Source organism: Panthera onca, chromosome D2 (genome assembly GCF_046562875.1).
Source record: "Panthera onca isolate mPanOnc1 chromosome D2, mPanOnc1 haplotype 2, whole genome shotgun sequence".
Taxonomy (NCBI): Eukaryota; Metazoa; Chordata; class Mammalia; order Carnivora; family Felidae; genus Panthera; species Panthera onca.
In genome coordinates, this window is record NC_138349.1 from 59,745,182 (window position 1) to 59,767,700 (window position 22,519).

Here is a 22,519-nt window from a genome sequence, read left to right on the forward strand (position 1 = left end):
TGAAGAAGGACTTGAACTCGTAAACTGTGAGATCATGACCAGAGCCTAAGTCAGATGCTTAATGACTGAGCCACCCAGGTGCCTGCCTTTTAGTTTTGTTCATTGTTTCCTTCACTGTGCAGAATTTTTTATTATGATGTAGTCACAATGGTTTATTTTTGCTTTTGTTTCCCTTTTGCTAGAAAACAGTTACTATGGCTGATGTCAAAGAAGTTACTGCTTGCTTTCTCTTCTAGAGTTTTTATGGTTTCAGGTCTCACATTTAGGTCTTTAATCCATTTTGAGTTTATTTTTATGTATGGTATAAGAAAGTGGTCTGTTTCATTCTTTTGCATGTTGCTGTCCAATTTTCCCAGCACCGTTTGTTGAAAATAATTTTTCCATTGTTGATTTTTGCTTCCTTTGTCATAGATTAACTGACCATACAATTATGGGTTTATATCTGGGCTATCTGTTTTGTTCCATTGATCTAGGTGTCTATTTTTGTGCAGGTACCATACTGTTTTGATTACTACAGATTTGTACTATATTTTGAAATCTGGAATTATGGTACCTTCAGTTTTGTTCTTCTTTTTCAAGATTGCTTTCACCTTTCAGGTCTTTTATGTTCCCATACAAATTTTAGGATTTTTTTTTTTTATTCTAGTTCTGTGAAAAATGCTGTTGTATTTTGATAGGGATTGCATTAAGTAGTGTGTAGATTTAATAGGGATTACATTTGGTAGTATGTGAATTGCTCTAGGTGGTATGGACATTTTAACAATATTCGTTCTCTCAATCCATGAAGATGAAATATCTTTCCATTTGTATCATCTTTAATTTCTTTCATCAATGTTTTTATAGTTTTCAGAGCACAGGTCTTTCACCTCCGTGGTGAAGTTTATTCCTAGGTATCTGATTCTTTTTGGTACAATTGTAAACAGGATTTTTTCTTAATTTCTCTTTCTGCCACTTCATTAGTAGTGTATAGAAATGCAATTGATTTTTGTACATTGATTTTGTATTGACGGCTTTACTGAACTCGTTTATTTGTTCTAGTGTCTTTTGGAGGAGTCTTTAGGGTTTTCTGTATATAGTATCTGCTAATAGTGAAAATTTTACTTCTTTCTTACCAATTTGGATGTCTTTTATTTCTTTTTTATTGTCTGACTGCTGTGGCTAGGATTTCCAGTTCTATGTTGTAAAAAAGTGGGGAGAGGGGACATTCTTGTCTTGTTCTTGAGCTTAGAGGAAAAGTTTAGTTTTCACCATTGAATATGATATTAGCTTTGTGTTTTCCACACATGGCCTTTATTATGTTGAGGTATGTTTCCTCTAAACCTAGTTTGTTGAGAGTTTTTATGATCAATTTATGTTGTGCTTTGTCGAATGCTTTTTTGGGTTTATTGAAGTAATTGTGTGGTTTTTATCCTTTCTCTTGTGAATGTGACATATCATATTGATTGATTTCCAAGTTTTCATCCCTTGAATAAATCCAATGGTGAATGATATTTTTAATGTATTGTTACATTTGGTTTACTAATAGGTGCTTGAGGATTTTTGCATTTATGTCCATCAGAGATATTGGCTTGTAGTTCTATTTTTTTTGTTGCTATTGTGTCTTTTTCTGGTTTTGGTATCAGGTAAGTTGGCCTCATATTATGAATTTCCTTCCTCTTCTATTTTTTGGAATAATTTGAGAAAAATTGTTATTAACACTTCTTTAAATGTTTGGTATATTTGACTTGTGAAGTTGTCTGGTCCTGGACTTTAGTTTGTTTATGTTATTACTGATTCAATTTCATTGTCAGTACTTGGTCTGTTCAAATTTTCTATTTCTTCCTCATTTTTGAAAGATTGTATGTTTCTAGGAATTTATCCATCTTTTTTTTCTAGGTTCCCCAATTTACCTGGATATACTTTTTCATAATATTCTCTTATAATCCTTGGTATTTTTTTCTGTCCTCTATTTCATTTATGTCTGCTATAATCTTTATTATTTCCTCCCTTCTACTGGCTTTGGGCTTTGTTTGTTCTTCTTTTTTCTAGCGCCTTTAGGTATAAGGTTAGGTTGTTTATTTGAGATTTTTCTTGCTTCTTGAGGTAAACCTGTATTACTATAAATTTCTCTCTTAGGACCACTTTTGCTGCATCCCAAAGATTTTGGACCATTTTGTTTTCATTTTCTTTTCCTCTCTGTATTCTTTGATTTCTTGGTTGGCTCATTTATTGTTTAGTAGGATTTTTTTTAACCTCCATATATTTATGCTCTTTCCAGATTTTTCTTCTTGTGGTTGATTTCTAGTTTTATAGCATTGTTGCCAGAAAAGATGCATGGCATGACTTTGATTTTTTTGAATTGGTTGAGACTTGTTTTGTGGCCTAATTATTTGATCTATTCTAGACAATGTCCCATGTGCACTTGAAAAGAATGTGTATACTGTTGTTTTAGGACAGAATGTTCTAATATATGTATTAGATCAATCTGTTCCAGTGTGTCATTCAAAGCCAGTGTTTCCTTGTTGATTTCCTGTTTGAATGATCTGTCCACTTATGTAAGTGGGATGTTAAAGTCCCTGAATATAACTGTATTACTGCTGCTTACTTCCTTTGTGTTTGTTATTAACTGTTTTATGTATTTTAATTATTATGTATTTATATATTTGAATACTCCCATGTTGGATGCATAAATATTTACAATTGCTGCATCTTCTTGTTGGATTGTTATATTTATGATTATATAGTGTCCTTCTTTGTTTGTTTTAATCTATTCTGTCTAATATAAATATTGTTACCTTGTCTTTCTTAATGACCTTCATCTGCATGATAAATGTTTCTCCATCCCTTCATTTTCAATCTGCATGTGTCTTTAGGCCTGAAATGAGTCTCTTGTAGGAAACATGTATATGGGTCTTCTTTGTCGTCGTCGTCTTCTTCTTCTTCTTCTTCTTTCTTCTTCCTCTCTTTCTTCTTTTTTATCCATTCCATCACTCTATGTCTTTTGATTAGTGCATGTAGACCATTTACATTCAAAGTCGTTCTTGATGTCTGTATTTATTGCCATTATGTTACTTGTTTTATGGTCGTTTTTATAGTTTTCTTTTTCATCCCTTGCCCTTTTCTCTCACAATTAGTAGGCTTTCCTAGTGATATACTTGGATTCCTTCTCTTTGTTCTTTGCATATCTATTACTGGTTTTTGATTTGTGGTTATCATTAGGTTTGTGTATAACATCTTCTGTATATAGCAGTCTATATTAAGGTGATGGTCACTTAAGTTTGAACTCAGTCTTTATTCCTACCCCTCACCCAGTATGGTGTCATACTTTACATCCTTTTATTTTGTCAGCCCTTTGGTTTTTACAGATATATTTATTTTTACTGCTTTGTGCTACCTACTTTTCTTACTCTTACTTATGGTCTTTCTTTTCTACTCAGAGTCCCCTTAAATATTTTGTAGGGCTAGTTTAGTGGTCATTAATTCTTTTCACTTTTGTTTGTCTTGGAAACTCTTATCTTTCCTTCTATTCTGAATGACAGCCTTGCTGGATAGAGTATTCTTGGCCGATATTTTTGTTTATTTTTTTCTGTTTTAGCACTTTGGGTATAGCATGCTCATCCTTTTTGGCCTGCAATGTTTTTGCTGAAAAATCAGCTGATAGCCTATGGGTTTTTCCTTGTACGTAATTGTTTTCTTTTACATAACTGCTTTTAAGATTATTTCTTATCACTCGTTTTTGCCATTTTAATTATTATGTAGCTTGGTATGGACCTCCTTGTGTAGATTTTCTTGGTGGGTCTCTGTGCCTCCTGGATCTGGGTGTCTGTTTCCTTGTTTAGATTAGAGGAGTTTTTCGCTATCATTTTTTTTCAAATAAAATTTCAGCTCCCTTTTCTCTCTCTTTTCCTTCTGGGATTCCTATAAGGTAAATGTTATTATGCTTCATGATGTCACTGAGTTCCCTTAACTTATTCTCATTTTTAATTATTCTTTTTTTCTTTTTCTTGTTTATCTTGGTTTTTTCCTATTACTGTGTTTTACAGCTCACTCGTCTGTTCTTCTGCTTTCTGTAGTCTACTATTGATTTCCCCTAGTATATTTTTTAAATGTTTATTTATTTATTTATTTATTTATTATTTTTTAATGTTTTTATTTATTTTTGAAGGAGAGAGAGAGACAGAGCATGAGCGGGGAGGAGCAGAGAAAGAGGGAGACACAGAATATGAAGCAGGCTCCAGGCTCTGAGCTGTCAGCACAGAGCCCAACGTGGGTTCAAACTTATGAACTGTGAGATCATGAACCGAGCTGAAGTCGGATGCTGAACCGACTGAGCCACCCAGGCGCCCCAAAATGTTTGTTTATTTTTGAGAGAGACAGAGACAAAGCATGAGCAGGGAAGGGACAGAGAAAGAGGGAGACACAGAATCTGAAACAGGCTCCAGGCTGAGCTATCAGTACAGAGCCTGACGTGAGGCTCGAACTCACGAACCATGAGATCATGACCTGAGCCAAAGTCAGATGCCCAACCAACTGAGCCACCCAGGCACTCCTCCTCTAGTGTATTTTTAATTTCACTTCTTGAGCTATTCACCTCTGATTGGTTCTCTTTTACATTTCTGTTTCTTTGTTAAATATCTCACTGAGATCCTCCAAACTTTTTCCAAGTCCAGTAAGTAACTTTATGACCATTACTTTGAATTCTCTATCAGAAATAGTGCTTATCTCTGTTTCATTTAGCTCTCTTGCTGTGGTTTTTGTTCTGTTAATTTATTTGGGACATATTTCTTTGTCTTCTCATTTTGTGCAACTCTCTGTGTTTGTTTCTATGTATTAGGAAAGTCAGCTATGTCTCCTTATCTTGAAAGTAGTGGCCTTATGAAAAACTCCTCTGGTTCCCTGTAGCGCAATGTCCCCTGTTCATCAGAACCAGGCACTTTAGGGTGTCTCTCATGTGTGTTGTGTGTCCTATTGTTGTGGTTGAGCCACATTTGCCTTCAGTTCTGTGGGGTGCAGTGGTCCTCTCTCCTGTTGTGGGCAATGTTTGGTCCTTGTTTTGTTAAGAAGCCAGTGAGAGTCACCTTGGGCTTGTAGTTGAGTCAGAAAAGATGCTTGCCCTCAGCTTGTTTGCCAGGACTATGGAGCACTTTCCCTGTGTTTTCCTCTGAGGATTTTGTTGGTGGGTGGGGCCTGTAGTCAGACCAGATGTCTGTTCACAGTATGTTTTTGATGGTTGCAGTGGCCCTGAACTATAGGCTCTCTCCTTGGGCTTCCCTCTGTGATGTTTTTGTTAGTGGGTGGGGCTAGCAGTCACATCAGATGTCTGCCCTCAGCCCACTTCTGGGACTACAAGCACACTGGTGTATGTCATTATTTTCCTGTCTCCCCAAGACAAGAGTCAGTTTGGAGTAGTTCTGGTCACCGTTTGGGGCTACTTGCAGGATGAGATATGGCCAGAGATGCTTTGGAGGGACTCTGAATGAGTGGATGGGTTGGATGGGGCAAGTCTACAGGAGAATGCAGAGGCATGGTGTTCAGTGTTAACAAGCTATCTTGAAAGTGTTTAAGCTGTTTTCCACAAGTATCCAGGTATCTAAGCTGAGGAGAGAAATGGTACCCTCCAGTTTTTTGTTCTTGGAGAAGTCTCCTAAAGATCCCTGCCCCTTCATCACATGTTCTGAGATTAGTAAATAAATCTCCTTCCTGTATACCCTAGGCACTTTTCAAATTGCTGCTTCTATGCTGTATCTTAAAGAGGTAGCTTTTTATGCTGTCTCTTTAAGGGTGGGGACTAAGTTTCTTATTGCCTTCTGGCTCTCCCAGAGCTAGCTTCTGATTTCTAAAGTTCCTAGTATTAAGTCCCACTGATTGTAAAAACTCATGAAGGTAAGCCCTTCTGGCTTTCAAAGCCAAATGTTATGGAGATTCCTCTTCCTGTTGCCTTTCCTTTATTTCTGGGGTGCTTGATGTGGGTTCCATTCATCTCCCTCCTCCATGTTTGTGGTGTCCCTCCCATTTATGGTTAGTCTCTTCAGTTAGTTTGCTTCCTGACCAGAACTCTGGCCTTCCTACTATTTTCAGTGTGACCTCTTCTCTATGATTAACTGTGGAGAGTCTGTTCTGCCAGTCTTTGGTTCATTGTCTGGGTTAGTTGCACTGATGTGGTTTTTATCTAGGTGTATCCATAGGATGAAGTGAGGATCCTCTTACCCTGCCATCTCCCCATGTTCCCTACACATTTATTTTTTTTAAATATAGGCTAACCCAAAAGTATCTAAAAAGGCTAATACAATATGACAAAATTTATTTTAAGAATACAATGTTGGTTTATATGAAAACATTCAGTGTAAGTTCACCATATTAAAAAACTATAAAAGAAAAAAATGTATACGATCATCTCAAAAGAAAAAAAAACATGAAGACTAAATTCAACATCCATCTTTGATAAAAACTATCAGAAAACTAGGCATGGAAAGAAACGTCTTCAACCGGATAAGACGCATCCATGAAAAGCCTACAGCAAACATTAATGCTGAAAGACTGGATGCTTTCTAAGAAAGAAAACAAGGCAAGGATCTCATTCTTACCACTTTTATTCAACATTATACCAGGGGTTCTACCTAATGAAATACAGCAAGGAAAAGAATGACAACACCTCTGGATTGGAAAGGAAGAAGTAAAGCTTTGTAAATGACATAAACATATATATATGGAAAATATGATAAAATCTATTAGTATTACATATTACAACTAAAGACAGTTTCGCAAGGTTTCAGGATACAAGACCAATATACAAAAATCAGTTGTATTTATACTATCAAAGGAAATTAGGAAAACTTAACAATAAAACCATTTATAATAATATAAAAATATTTGCACTGTGTGTTATATACAAGTGATGAATCACTAAATTCTACCCCTAACACTAATACTACACTATATGTTAACTAATTTGAATTTAAATAAAAACTTAAAGAAAAAATAATATAAAATATGAAATTTAAATCTGACAAGTTAGCAAGGTCTATACATAGAAAACTATATAACATTGTCAAGAGGAATTAAATAAAACGTAAATAGATTGAGATATTAATTGGTTAAAGATTTAATAATGTTAAAATGTTTGTTCTTCCCAGACCAACCTATAGATTTAATGCAGTTTGATCCAAAATCCCAGTCAGCATTTTTGCAGAAGTTGAAAAGACTTCCTAAAATCTATATGGATCAAAAATATAAATTATAAATATAAAATAATGTACTTTGTGTGTCAAATTGTATACCTTAAATATGAAAATTTTATTTTATGCCAGTTATACCTCAATAAAACTATTAAAAATATAATAAATATGATAAAGCAGAAAAATAAAAGTAACAAAATGAAGAATGCCATTAATAAGCTACATCATATGCCATAAAAGGGCATTATATAACTTTCTCCAAGCCTGAGGTATATATATGGCTTCTGCTCCAGCACAAAATGATGTGTTCTAGATCACAAGTACAGAATTAGGTAAATAATATTCCTAATGTTCATTTAGGGTTCATAATATTTATTTTGTAAGGTGCGAAAGTACAAGGTGTAGCTTGCAAAATGCACAATTTATACTAGGGCATATCTTTTCATTGCTACAGTCAATTTAGAATCATATACATTTAAAAGAAATCAAAACCATCCCGTCCCAGCACAGCACAAACATCAGCAAGAAAACGATGTGGATTCATACTGCCTGATAACCTCCTTACCATTTGAACGTTCAATCTGAGGCAGAATTTTCATCTGAAAGTAAAGTAATATATTCTAGGACTTTTTATGTATAGTATTTCGTTTTCATCATAATTTTCAATATGGTTTGACAGATCATTTTATAGACTGTTTAGCTTAAAGTTACCAGCCTTTTGAAATTTATCTAAGAGGCATTGGTCATGGTTTCTAGGCCCGAAGTTGCCCTGTCTCATGTGTGTTCTCCCTGAATGTTTTCTAACTTGCCTCTGACATGATTACCGTCAGGCTGGCCTGATAACCTAGCTGACTCAATTTTTGCTCACTGCTGCATCGCTAGCACTGCAGCAGGAAATAGTTTCCACTGTAGATCACTAAGATACAGGTTTCAGTTTAATAAGGATTTGAAGTAGAGGTATCCTGAAATATACTTCCATGCTGACATCAAATTCAAGCCTATCATCTTGGTTTGGTTCCCACTGTGTGGTTCAAAGTGGTTTAGAAGAGTAGCTGGTGTTTTCAAATGGGTTTCTGTATATACTCTATACACAAAATATATCTGTGTATTGTGTATAGGGTACATTATGTGTGTGATTGTGTATGTATACATATGTGTGGACAACACATACACATATATATGTGTGGACAGCACATACACATGAAGCATGAGAATATATCCTTCTGCTATTTAAAGCCAATCCAGTTAATTTTTATGTGATTTTAAAACAAATGGAATTCTCAAAATGATCCAACAGAATAATAATGCTTTTATTATGTCCTTATATCTTGATATTCTACAGATATCAGTACATCGCTTGAAGTGTAAATCTTGATGAATTTCCTAGATGTGTTTCTTTATCTCCTGTGCATTTTTTTTTTCTTTTTAAGCTAATGCAATCATGAATTTAATGCAGTGGTTCTATCTCTAAGTTTCTGCTTCATATTTTATTTCTCTGCAATACAGGCTTTAGGGCCTGATATCAGTACACATCTGTTTGTTAATTCAGGGTTTCATTTTGTCATAAGATTTTGCATCTTAGGTGAACTACTTTTGCTGTTTCTGGACAATTTCTTCCATTACTTCAGTACAGTTTAATTTTCTGAGAATGATACATTTGTGATACAGATGAGAATTATGAATCTTAAGAATCTTCCCATTCCACCACCATATGAAATGTCTACCACCATATGAAATGCTACTTAACATTTTTAATAACTGGTGCCACAGGCATTTCATACCTCATTTTTGCTGCCCCCTACAGGTATATTAGGTAGGTGATAGATTGAAGGAATAAGAACACACAGACATTATAAGATTGGATTATGTTCTTGGCTAAATTTGCCAAGAATAAAGTCTCATTCAGAAGTGGGATGGCCATGTTAATAGGAGCACCATTTCTTAGCATAACTTCCTGTAGCACTTAGAGAGAAAAATATTACATTAGATGAAAAGCTCAATTCTTGCTAGGTTCCTTCTCTTTTAGTATGGGTCTTACATCTGGAAGATTTTACATTAAGAACTATATGAGCATCTTTTTTTTTAATATGACTCTTATTGTCAAATTGGTTTCCATAAAACATCCAGTGCTCATCCCAACAGGTGTCCTCCTCAATGCCCATCACCCACTTTCCCCTCCCTCCCAGCCCCATCAACCCTCAGTTTATTCTCAGTTTTTAAGAGTCTCTTATGGTGTGGCTCCCTCCCTCTCTAACCTCTTTTTTTTTTTTTTCCCTTTCCCTCCCCCATGGTCTTCTGTTAAGTTTCTCAGGATCCACATAAGAGTGAAAACATATGGTATCTGTCTTTCTCTGTGTGACTTATTTCACTTAGCATAACGCTGTCCAGTTCCATCCACATTGCTGCAAAAGACCATATTTCATTCTTTCTCATTGCCAAGTAGTATTCCATTGTGTACATAAACCACAATTTCTTTATCCATTCATCAGTTGATGGACATTTAGGCTCTTTCTATAATTTGGCTATTGTTGAAAGTGCTGCTATAAACATTGGGGTACAAGTGCCCCTATGCATCAGCGCTCCTGTATCCCTTGGATAAATTCCTAGAAGTGCTGTTGCTGGGTCATAGGGTAGGTCTATTTTTAATTTTTTGAGGAACTTCCACACTGTTTTCCAGAGTGGCTGCACAATTTTGCATTCCCACCAACAGTGCAAGAGAGTTCCCATTTCTTCACATCCTCTCCAGCGTCTGTAGTCTCCTGATTTGTTCATTTTAGTCACTCTGACTGGCGTGAGGTGTATTTCCCTGATGTGGGTGTATTGATTTGTATTTCCCTGATGAGGAGTGACATTGAGCATCTTTTCATGTGCCTGTTGGCCATCTGGATGTCTTCTTTACAGAAGTGTCTATTCATGTTTTCTGCCCATTTCTTCACTGGATTATTTGTTTTTTGGGTGTGGAAATTGGTGAGTTCTTTATAGATTTTGGATACTAGCCCTTTGTCTGATACGTCATTTGCAAATATCATTTCCCATTCCGTAGGTTGTCTTTAGTTTTGTTGATTGTTTCCTCTGTGCAGAAGTTTTTATCTTTATGAGGTCCCAATAGTTCATTTTTGCTTTTAATTCCCTTGCCTTTGGAAATGTGTTAAGTAAGAAATTGCTGTGGCTGAGGTCGGAGAGCTTTTTTTCCTGCTTTTTTCTCTAGGGTTTTGATGGTTTCCTGTCTCACATTCAGGTTCCTTATCCATTTTGAGTTTATTTTTGTGAATGTGTGTCTGTTTTTGTGCCTGTTTTTGTGCCAAAACCATGCTGTTTTGATGATCACAGCTTTGCAGCAGAGGCTAAAGTCTGGGATTGTGATGCCTCCCGCTTTGGTCTTCTTCTTCAATATTACTTTGGCTATTCGGGGTCTTTTGTGGTTCCATACAAATTTTAGGATTGCTTGTTCTAGCTTTGAGAAGAATGCTGGTGCAATTTTGATTGGGATTTCATTGAATGTGTAGATTGCTTTGGGTAGTATTGACATTTCAACAATATTTATTCTTCCAATCCGTGATCACGGAATGTTTTTCCATTTCTTTGTATCTTCTTCAATTTCCTTCATAAGCTTTCTATAGTTTTCAGCATACAGATCTTTTACATCTTTGGTTAGGTTTATTCCTAGGTATTTTATGATTCTTGGTGCAGTTGTGAATGGGATCAGTTTCTTTACTTGTCTTTCCGTTGCTTCATTATTATTGTATAAGAATGCAACTGATTTCTGTCCATTAATTTTGTATCCTGCAACTTTGCCAAAATCATGTATCAGTTCTAGCAGATTTCTGGTGGAGTCTATTGGGTTTTCCATGTATAATATCATATGAATACCTTTAAGAGAATGTCTACATATACTGAGTTCTGGTTATTAAAAGAAAACTACTACTAAAACTTCATTCTGGTGTGGGAAAAAAAAAGAGGTGGAATCTATATATCTCCTTTTTCAAAATCTGAAGCCCATTTCCTTGAATAGCAGTCAAAATAGTCACCTGAAACTCCACAATCTGTTATATTATAAAAGAGTAAATGGTTTATAAACACAAAAACATTATTTTAAATGAATTATAGGCCTGAGGCAATTTAGCAATGTTTATGATGTGATTGGAACCAAAGAACCATGATATGTTAGCAGAGTTTATATACTCAGCTCTCTTGTCCTGTTTTAATTTATTGCCCACAATATTCTTTCACAAATCCTTGAAAACTACTTTGAAGAGGTAGTCTCAGGACAATGTCTTTTCATTTACTGGGAATACAACTTTTAAAAAGCTTAATACATTTTAATTAATACCCATAATAAAATTCATAGAGAAGTTCATTGGGCATTTTTAAAGCTTGTGATTTTTTGACAGTATTGCAAATCCAAACTATTAGCAACATAGGATGCTTCTTACTTACTGCCATTTTGCTTAAACTACTGCTTTACAGTAATTTTCCAGGGCTTGATAAACAAATATGTATATGCACATACATACTCATCATATTCTGTGTATGGATGTTTGTGTATATAATTTTTTCTGAAGATTAATTTATTTGGGGTGTGTGTGTATGTGTACTTGTGTTGCATGTAATGAATTTTCCGAGCATTTGTTTTTCCAATACAATTTTTCTAATACCCCAATGCAATTTCCCCAGATTTCCATCTGACTAATGAAGATAAGTTTTGTTTTCTGATGTCAAAATTTCTGTGTGTGTGTGTGTGTGTGTGTGTGTGCATGTGTGTGAAAAGATGACATTTCTTCTGATAGGAAGATTTTTGTTTTCACTTTTAAATGCAGTGAATGAAATCTTAGTTTCCTTAGGTATACTTTGTGGATGGACAACTTTTTAAAAATAATTTTGCCTAGGTATCTGGAAGATTGAACATTAAAAAAAATCACTGAGAATTTTATAGTTGAGTTGACCTAAACAGAGAAAAATCTGACCCACAAAGAACACTGCAGATGACTAAGAGACTGTTTTTTTTTTTCATTCCAACCAGAATTAGTAATATTTTTTCTTATCACTATTTCTTCTGCCCAAAGGAATATGCCTAAAATTTCACTTGGTGATAGGATCATAGCAGGGAGTAACCTAACAATTGGGAAAATAAGTTAGTTAGCCTTAGAGGCGTTCTCATATTTATTATATCATTATGTACCAAGAGGTTTTTATGACATATTATTTAAATACATATTGCCAGCCTGAAGGCTTGAACAGTGGATAGTCTATAATGAGATATTATATTTTAGTTTTTCCATCTCCTTCTGACATGAGTATATGCCTATCAGAAAGGCTGGAAAGTGATATAGTGGATAACATTTCTTTATTATAAAATGGAAGAAGTCAGTTCTTGAAATACTAATGGTATCTAAAAAAAGTTTAGAAAACTCACCAAATATTGCTTTTTACACTTAAAAATTGAAGTTAAATTCATATAATTATTATTGTCTTTTATGCTAAAAGGATGATTTGCATTTTGATAAAGTTGTTTGCCTTTGTTGTACCTGACATTTCAAAAATGTCACACAGTTGTTAATTATCTTTATAGACATAGTTCAGAAGTGGCCATGTTTAATATGTGACAGTGGCATCATCTTCTTAATGACCTGGAGTTCTGGCAAGGATACTGCTCTATTTTGGAATAAGAATGCTTGAAAACTATTTAGAAAAAGATATTCTTAATTGCCCCATTTTTCTTTCACCCTGTTGTTGTGTGGGCCAAACTATTATTAGTTTGGAACTACTCAAAATGTCCCCAGGACTTGCGTTGCATTGGTTCTCTAAAGAACTGGAAACCTGTCCTATTTCATGTTTGAATTAGTTTGAATTTCCTGTTTGAATTAGTCATGAATTTTAAAGTAGGAATCTAGGTTTTAAGATCAGATGGAACAATAATAATATTAAAGAAAAAAAAATCCATCTTTGCCTTCTTGTGTCTTTCTATCTCCATACATGTGTTACGGGATCACTTCTTTCCTTGAAACAAATTCTGGGAAAGACTTTTGTTACAGGTATACCGCCATGTAACAGCTGGGTCAAGCTGTACCTATTCCTACTTGTATCATAGAGGCTGTTTGAAGATAATAATAGATTCTGCACATTGTACTAGTTACGTCAACATTACACATAGTTTCTCATTTTATTTAACTTCATTTAAACATCTCATTTCCCCTGGGAAGTAGGAATTTCTGTTTCTGTTTTATAAGTGAGGGAGCTAGGGTCCAGTTTTCAGCAGAGATAAAACTAAGGCTCCATTTTGCCCAAGGAAACATACCTCCTAAGCAGCAAAACCCAGGTTTGCCTGATTCCAAAGAATCCCACCCTTGCTTATTTTTTTCTCCCAGCCATAGTGCCAGTGAGGCAGGAGTATTTCCCTTTTGAAGAAGAACAGATGATGTGTCCAGCTTTACATAGCAATCTATTAAATTTGCTCTTGTGGAAAGGAAAAGAAATCCCTTGAAATATTTCTGGCATTTTTTCAATGGCATTGAGATATCCAAACATTTTAAGATAACATATTAGTCAGTTACTTTAGGTGGCATAGACCTTTCCGCAGTTATATATTTTGTAGTTAGTAAATAGTCAAATGTACTTCATTGCCTCAGTTAAAAATAAAACCACTTTTTGTTTATCATTATTATTTATGTATTTATTTGAGAGAGAGAGAGTGCGAGCAGGAGAGGGGCTGAGGGAGAGAGAGAGAATCCTAAGCAGGCTCCATGCTCAGCGCTGAGCCCAACACAGGGCTCAATCCACAAACGTGGAATCATGACCTGAGCCAAAATCAAGAGTCAGACGCTCAACTGACTAAGCCACCCTAACACCCCAAATAAAATCACTTTAGTGAAGAATTCTCACACTGAAAAAAATCTGTGTACATTAATAGTGAATTAATTCTGAAAGGAATTTCAGATAATTTCCAAGGAGGCCCAGAAGAAAATACCAAATTTAAAAGTAACATTTTCTATTTGTTGGCAATCAGAGTAAGAAGCTATTCCTTCCCTATTGCCCTCAAAAACCATTGTGCTTTGTCTCTTTGTGATCCCTTGAAATTCAAAGGTATAAATTTGGGGATGCCATTGTTTTATAGCTGAAGCAAGCTATGGCCTGCTAAGCTCTTCACCTGTTTTGGTCTGTCTTATAGCCTAAGAGTAGCTTTTATATCTTTTTAAATGGTTGAAAAAATATGAAAAAGAATACTATTTTGTGACACATAAAAATTATATGAAATTCAGAATTCAAAAGTATCATAAATAAAGTTTATTAGAATGTAGCCTGTACCCAAGTCCTTCCCACAAGCTATTTCTGGAGTCACCACCGATGAACTCTCAGTCACATTTAACATGTGACTGAGAACATGTACCTACATATGCATATCCACAGATATACATGCATGTTCACATGCACACCTCATAGTCTTTATTTTGGAAAGATGGTTTACAAAGCTTTAAGGCACTTTTGTCTAATTTGCCTTGTACACATTTCCCTAGGCCTAATACTCATCAGCCTTGCCCTATTATTCTCTGAAGCTTCATTGCTATTCTCTTGTGGGGTTTTTTTGTTGGTTTTTTTTTAAATTTCTGAAAGGTTTAAAACAATGCTAAGGAAACGCAGGCCTATAGGATTTTGCCTTCTGTGTCCTTTCTTTTGTGCTTGTGGGACTAGGTCACAAGTGTTAGAAATCCTATGAAACCTCACCTGTGTCAGGATACTTACCTTCTCATTTTTTCCCCTCTCCCATGTAGTCTTGTTGCATTCTCTTTTATTGGTCTTCTTATTAATTTTTGGTAATAGCAGCTACTGTCTTGTTATTATTCCACTTGTTATTTATGCTCTAGAAAATTATTGAACTCCTCATTAAGAAGTAAGGTGACATTCAGTATCATCATTATGTCAAAGAGTTTTGGGATGTTTACATAGTCAATTTCTTGAAACTGTTCCAAGGTCACCCAGGCCCCTGGAAAACTGACCACAATATTTTGATATGCTCTAATTTATATCACATCTTTAAATTTTCTTTTCTTTATATTAATAGTAGTAGTAATAGGAAGTAAACATACTTGGAGTGGAACCATACAAGGCAATTTTTCATGGATTAATCCTTTATTTTGAATCCCTAGATTTGGAGAGAGCTTTATGTGACAGTTTACCTAGGCCAAAAAAGTCCTTTAAAATAATATATTTTTCCATTATTAACAATTGATTTACTGCTATGTGCCAGGCAGTCTTCTAGTTATCAGGTTTATTACAGAAAATGGGCCTTTAGCCCTTGGTCTTTTTATTTTTAAGTTTATTTATTTATTTTTGAGAGAGAGGCTGCATGCCCATGTTTGGGGGAGGGTCAGAGACAGAGGGAGAGAGAAAGAATCCCAAGGAGGCTCCACGCTCAGCACAGAGCCCAACACAGGGCTCAGTCTCATGATAGTGAGATCACAACCTGAGCCAAAATCAAGAGTCAGTTTCTTAACCAACTGAGCCACCCAGGCTCCCCTAGCCCTTGGTGTCATAAGTTTTCTATTTTAGAAAACGTAGATAGTACAGCTAAAAGATAAATCAACAGGCAAGCTTTCTGGTCAGATGAGGGAAATAAGCAGGCTAGGTGATACAAAGTAACTGGTGAGTATGCTACTGTAGGTGGTGTCAGAAAAGTCCCCTCTGAGAAGGTAACATTTGCTTTGAGACCTGAGTAAAGAAAACTAGTGATGGGAATATTGAGGGAAGTGGGAAGACAGCATTCCAAGGAGTGGGAACAACCCCATGCAAAAATCTCATAGATGAAAACAATAGTGATGGATATGAGGTAAGAAAGAAGGCTGGTTGGCTGAAATATAGTAAAGGCAATGGGTGATGATGATGAAGGGGAAACATTTGGGTTTGATTCTAAAACCCATTGGAAGCTGGTGGTTGTTATTGATTAAAAAAGTGACATGATTTGATGGTACTCATGGACATTCTGTTTTTTCTTCACACCAATGTCTAAGAGACACCCCTTGTGCTGTCCTGCCATGAAGTCCTATTCCCCTGTGGGCCTCTATACCAGGGATGGGGACAAAAAGCAGTTGTAGGAATCTCCTATGAGATCCTACATATACATATACATACATATATATACATATATATGTGTATATATGTATGTATATGTATATATGTATGTATATGTATGTATATATATGTATGTATATATAAAACTTTTATTCTATCACCTATTTGTTTCTTTTTATCATTTTTTATCCCCAGAATAGTTTCTTAATTCATATTTGATAAAAATTTCTCTTCCTTCTCCCTTCTCCCTTCCAAGTTCAACAAATCTAAACATTTAAACACATTTAAGGAGCTTATTCTACAAACTCTATGGTATTATAAGCCTCAGTTTCATTTACTTTAACTTCCACTAATTATGAAATATGTGAATCTCCAAAAAATAAAATATAGCCCATCCTCTTTCATTACAATATAAGTTTCTAGAAGATAACAACTTTCTTCCCTATGTTCTGAATTGTGAAATCTAGCTTATTCAATGTTATACGTATTTCTGACTAAAGACTGTCAATAGTGATTCAGGTTTTTAGGGTGGAAAAGGAGAGAGAAGAAAGTGTTTGTAATAACAGTTCATGTTCCCCTTGCCTCTTCATTTTGTCACCTGTTAGTAATTCATTTAACAATTATTTTACTATATTCTTATTTATTTGAGGGACTTATTTAATAATGAAGGAAATACATTAGTAAACAAAGGTCTCTGAATTTATGGAGCTCACATTCTAACAGAATGAGGGGAAAGAGAATTTAAAGATTTCTTAAAATGCTATTATTATATTAGGATAGGTATTCCCCCATTGAAACTTATCAGGAGAAACAGAGAAAGTCAAGAAGATAAAGTAGAAACATACATGTCTTTAGTGTTTCAACTTTGAAATATATCATTTTTTACTTCTTCCATGCATCTTTTATGTGTTTATGTTTTTCCTTTCTTTTATCCTGTATTATTTTGTAGATAAGACAGTGCCGGTAGTTGTTTCTTCTTACTTGATACACATTCTCTTAGTATGTACAGATTTCTTTTAATTATATCTTTGCTACATTGTATCAAATAGTACATATTTATGAGTACCCATTAAATATATGGTATATCATATATTTTGAAGATACTGAGTTCTTTGAGCTTAAAATATTTTACTGATCTGAATATAGGATATAAATGCTCTATAATGAACACATTTTTTTTAATATTTTTAATTCAGTTGGTACTAATTATGGCAGAAAAATAAACCAACTTAAATAAACAGGATTTATGGGTTTGCCCTCCATAAATTGTTAGTCTTCTTGAAGGCATTGTTTCAAAGACTTCAACAGTATATTCATTATTTGGTTTATTTCCGTCTTTCAGCTCTTTTTTATGCTATACTGGTTTAATCCTCAAAATGTACATCATGATATCCTGATGCTCCAAGCAGCTCCCAGTCAGCTCATTTCTGGTTCCAGGAAAAGACATACCATTCACACTTCTTAAGTCACTGTATCACGTTTTCCTGACTACAGTCATTGTTTCATAGAAGGGCCTGTTATCTAATTAGATAAAATTAGAAAGAAGCTAACTTTCACTAGGACAGTAGACAAAGAAAGAAAGGCTTATTTATTTTTGCTGGAATTTGAAAGTGAGAATTGTTCTTAGAGCAACAGGAAATCGCCATGTATAGTTTGAGGATTAAACCAACATGACATAGAACAGAGTTGAGAGATGGAAAGAAACCAGGTAGTGAGGATGCCCTTTGTGTCCCTGGGACAAGATCTAAATAGTGACCAAGACTTTATGGAAGACAGGCCAATGAATCCCCTTATTTTTATTTTTATTTTTTAATGTTTATTTATTTTTCAGAGAGAGAGAGACAGCCAGAGAGCAAGTGGGGAAGGGGCAGAGAGAGAGGGAGACACAGAATCAGAAGCAAGCTCCAGCCTCCCAGCTGTCAGCACAGAGCAGGAAGAGGGGCTCAAATCCACTAACGTGAGATTATGACCCGAGACGAAGTCAGAGGCTTAACCTACTGAGCCACCCAAGTGCCTGCAATGAATCCTCTTATTGATTTCAGCTAATTTGAGTTAGTTTTTCTGTCATAACATAAATTGCTCTCACTGAAATAAAAATACAAACTTTAGAAAGTGCTAGATCTGGGGCTCGTGGGTGGCTCAGTCCCTTAAACGTCTGACTTCCGCTCAGGTCATGATCTCGCCATTTGTCAGTTCAAGCCCCAAGTAGAGCTCTGTGCTGACAGCTCAGAGCCTGGAGCCTGCTTCGGATTCTGTGTCTTCTTCTCTCTTTGCCCCTCCCCTGCTCATGCTCTGTCTCTCTCTGTCTCAAAAATAAATAAAACATTAAAAAAAAGTGCTAGAGGGGCGCCTGGGTGGCGCAGTCGGTTAAGCGTCTGACTTCAGCCAGGTCACGATCTCGCGGTCCGTGAGTTCGAGCCCCGCGTCAGGCTCTGGGCTGATGGCTCGGAGCCTGGAGCCTGTTTCCGATTCTGTGTCTCCCTCTCTCTCTGCCCCTCCCCCATTCATGCTCTGTCTCTCTCTGTCCCAAAAATAAATAAAAAACGTTGGAAAAAAAAAATTAAAAAAAAAAAAGTGCTAGATCCTATATGCAGATCAAAAGATTCTGAGCTCAAAGTTTCATAAAACCATAAAAATTTAGATCTAGGAGGGATATTGCAGGCCTCTCCACCCCATCCCCACTATTTTCAGTTAGGTAAATGAAGAATCAGTGAAGCTGAGTAAATTACTCAACATTTCAGAGGGCCATGGTGACCAGAAGGACCCATGTGTCATTGCTTCTAGTTCTCTGCTGCTTCCAGTAACTCTGTGTGAGTTTTCCAGTAACTCCACACTTTAATTTTGGTAAAAAGAGAAGCATGTGCGTATATAAAATTGTTCTTGGTCAGTTTTGTTTTGTTCTTATTCGCAGTGGCAAAAATATACAATTCTTGTAAGAATGCCTTATTGTAACTCTCCCTGATTTCCATCTGAATATTTCATTTTACTCATTTTCTTTTAGAAACTTTACATTTTTTATATGTAGCAATTGCACTAATTCAAACCAATAATTTGCAAAGCATGAATGATTAACTATGATAGAAAATCTATGAACTGCATCTAGGTTATTGCTTTTTTATTTTTTATAAATGTCAACAAAAATTATGAAATAAACTTTTTAGAATTGTCACAACGTGTTTACTCTTACATACTTACTAATAAATGTCAGCTCAGGGTTTGTTTTTGTTTTTGTTTTAAATTTTGTGTTGGCAAATCAGATAAATTTCAGTTACAGAAGCAAGTAAATGCTTTGTAATAATGTGCCCTGATTCTGGTATTGTTAATATAATGTCATTCTAAGTTTTAGGGAATAAAAACCCACTTTTTGTTTTAGAATGGTTATTAGTCATGTAGGCTATTTTATGTTTTGATGAACAGGAAGGAATCAATTTAGAAACTGGGCATCAGGAGACCTGGGATTTAGAACTGATTCATTGTATGGCCTTGGCTCTTAGCTACCTCATCTCCATTGACACATTTAGGAAAGAATTCTCCGTGCTACTAATCGGTTTTCAGCATGAATAGTATAACTAGCCTCCAGAGTTGTGCATATGTACTTTTAATTTTATTTTAGACTTCTAATAAATGTTTATAAATAACATCTCTAAGGGAGAAAAACTTTCTAAATCTATGTTCTACAAATTCTTTTTCAGAAAAAAAATTGATGATCTCACTAAGTTTCATAACCTCTTTCAAAAAATTTAGGGGAGGTAGTTCTTTTTTCTTTTCTTTTTTTTTTTTTTTTTTTTTTTTTTTTTAGTATCCATTATAAGAAAGCAGCTAAATGGCAATTATTAGAAAAAGAAAAAAAAGAGGGTGTCAAAAAAGAAAGCAATAGCCTATTATAAAAATGAATCTTGTCTTTCTAACAAGTCCTTTATAATTAAAACGAAACTCAGGTGGACAAGAAGCTTAAGCAGTAACAATAATATTAATAAAATATTTATTTACATTGCTTTCATGCTGAGAATGATGAACTCCATTTACCCCGTAATAAACTTTTTGTGTAGTTTCCATTTAGACACAGTTTCTCACACTTGGCATTACTGGTTTTAGGGCCAGATATGTCTTCTTGTGGAGGAATGGCCCCTGCATTCTTGGATATTTAGCAGCATCCTTGGCCTCCACCCACTGGAGGCTACAGCACCGCCCTCCTCCTATCATAACAAGCCAAATAAGCCAAATATCCTTGGTAAAATTGGCCTTCTCCCCTGGTTGAGAACCGCTGGCTTAACGTACACAAACTGGAACAAAATCGTAGAGAGATTAATTTAAAACTTGCAGGTCAGGGGTGCCTGGCTGGCTCAGTTGATTAAACATCTGACTTTTGATTTTAGCTCAGGTCAGGATCTCACAGTTCATGAGTTTAAGTCCTGTGTCCAGCTCTACACTGAGAGCAGGGAGCCTGCTTCGATTCTTTGTTTACCTGTCTCTCTGCCCTTCCCCCACTCTCTCTTTTGCAAAAAATAAATAAATAAACATTTATCAAGAAGAAAATTGCAGGTCAGATGACTAGTCATCAACACAGCTATTTTTAGGAGTCATTTCTCACACTTCCACTCATTCAAATTAACTTTACCATCGAACAAAGTTCCATCTTTTTTTGTGTGTATCACATCAATATGTATGTTTTATTTCAAAACATTGATGCCTTCTCCTAAATACCCTACCTTTGCAATGTAGTAAGGGTTTTTGTCTGATTTTCATTGTCTTTGGGGTATCCTAAATCCCTATGCCTACTCTACGTTTTCTATTTTCCTTCAAACTAGCCCCAAATATATGTCATTCAAGGTTTTGCCAAGTGCAAAAATGTAGCCGTTCTCTCAAACTTGAATGAGTTGCACTTGAAAGGGAAAATATGTTCTCATAGTGTGATGCTTATTAAATAGTATTAAAGCTTTGATTGAGCATTCCCATGGTGATGACTTCCATAACACATTACTGCATTAATGCAAGTATTTTCCCCTGTCAAACGTTAAATATGGAAAAGATCTGCAGTGTCATTTGGTTTACTTCGCTACCACTGAAGCATTGCTTCTCCGTAATGCATGCTGGCCTACTGTTCCCAGTCCAATTTAAACTCTAAGTAATGACTGTGTATTTCCACTTCCTTTGGGAAATTTTGCATTACAAAGTTTAATTTACTGTTTCCTAACCACTTGCAATAGTATCTGTAGTTAATGTTCTAGAATTTTGATAGTAGAACTTTCCGCTGATCTATTTTTCTCTCTTAGAGGTGAAAATTTTAATATCATCATCAGGTTTTTCGTTGATACCAGCTTTGTTTCCTGAAATTATAGAATGGGTGTAAAGATTTGCCATTTCTAGTTAACTATAGTCTTTTCCTCCACACAGTTGTTTGAATAGGTTTGAAAGTCTTGTACTTGATAGCACCTTACACTTCAAAAAGCGTGCTGACACTACCTTACTTGATTTTTACAAGATCACTCTGGAAGTTGTAGGCCTATATCAGAGCTTTATTTGACAGACAAATACATGGAGCCTCATAGAGCTGAATAACTTTCCTGAGTCACTAATATTTATAGAGCCCTTTAGGAATTGGAAATGATTGCTTCATCCTCATTACCTTATTTGCTCCACAATCCTGTGAAGAAGCAAGCAGGACAGCATTACTATGGCCTTCATTGTTCAGAAAAGAAAACTGAGGCACAGAAAAGTGACGTGGCAAGACAAATGAGTGTTGGCCCCTGCTTTAGCTCTTTTGCCTCATATTTCAATGAATTCTTTTATTTTGCATTTCTCTCTCTTGAATAAACATTTACCTCTTTTAATAAATTATTAAAACAGCTTCAGCATGCAGATGCTGGAGAATGAGGATCTCACTGGGATTCAGAGATAGTAAAATTCAGTGACTTAGCGAGAGAATCTCCAGATAAAATAATTTCCTCAACATGATTTGTTGTTTGCATAGCAAGTATATAATATTGGGTTCATTCTCCTACTCTACTTCTTTCTTTTTTTCCCACTCTTTCTTCCATCCATATTTTAATCTGTGGCCATCCGAAGGCTCACTTTTGAGGAGATAGCCTGCATATCTGTTTTGCATTGATTCTTAACATAATAGAATTAATTCATTTTCTTTTGATTCTTACACTTAATTCTTACACTTGCGCATTGTATAACCCCATATGAAGAGACCAATTAGTTTGAGAAGATCTAAAGCCATACAAATCTCAACAGAGCCAGGAGTCACTCTAAAGTTGTCCCTACACAGGAAGTGTGAGAGTACCTCTTAGATTGCC

The 22,519-nt window shown here is 35.4% G+C and overlaps 1 protein-coding gene and 1 non-coding gene across 4 annotated transcripts in view; one reads left to right on the forward strand and one right to left on the reverse strand.

Annotated features, from left to right (window-relative positions):
- CTNNA3 (catenin alpha 3) overlaps positions 1 to 22,519 on the forward strand; it is a 1,784,170-nt gene that overhangs the window by 1,018,174 nt on the left and 743,477 nt on the right. The gene's annotated exons all lie outside the window — the stretch shown is intronic.
- On the reverse strand, positions 4,440 to 4,524 carry TRNAQ-UUG (transfer RNA glutamine (anticodon UUG)). The gene has a single exon. It is a non-coding gene; the product is annotated as a tRNA-Gln (tRNA).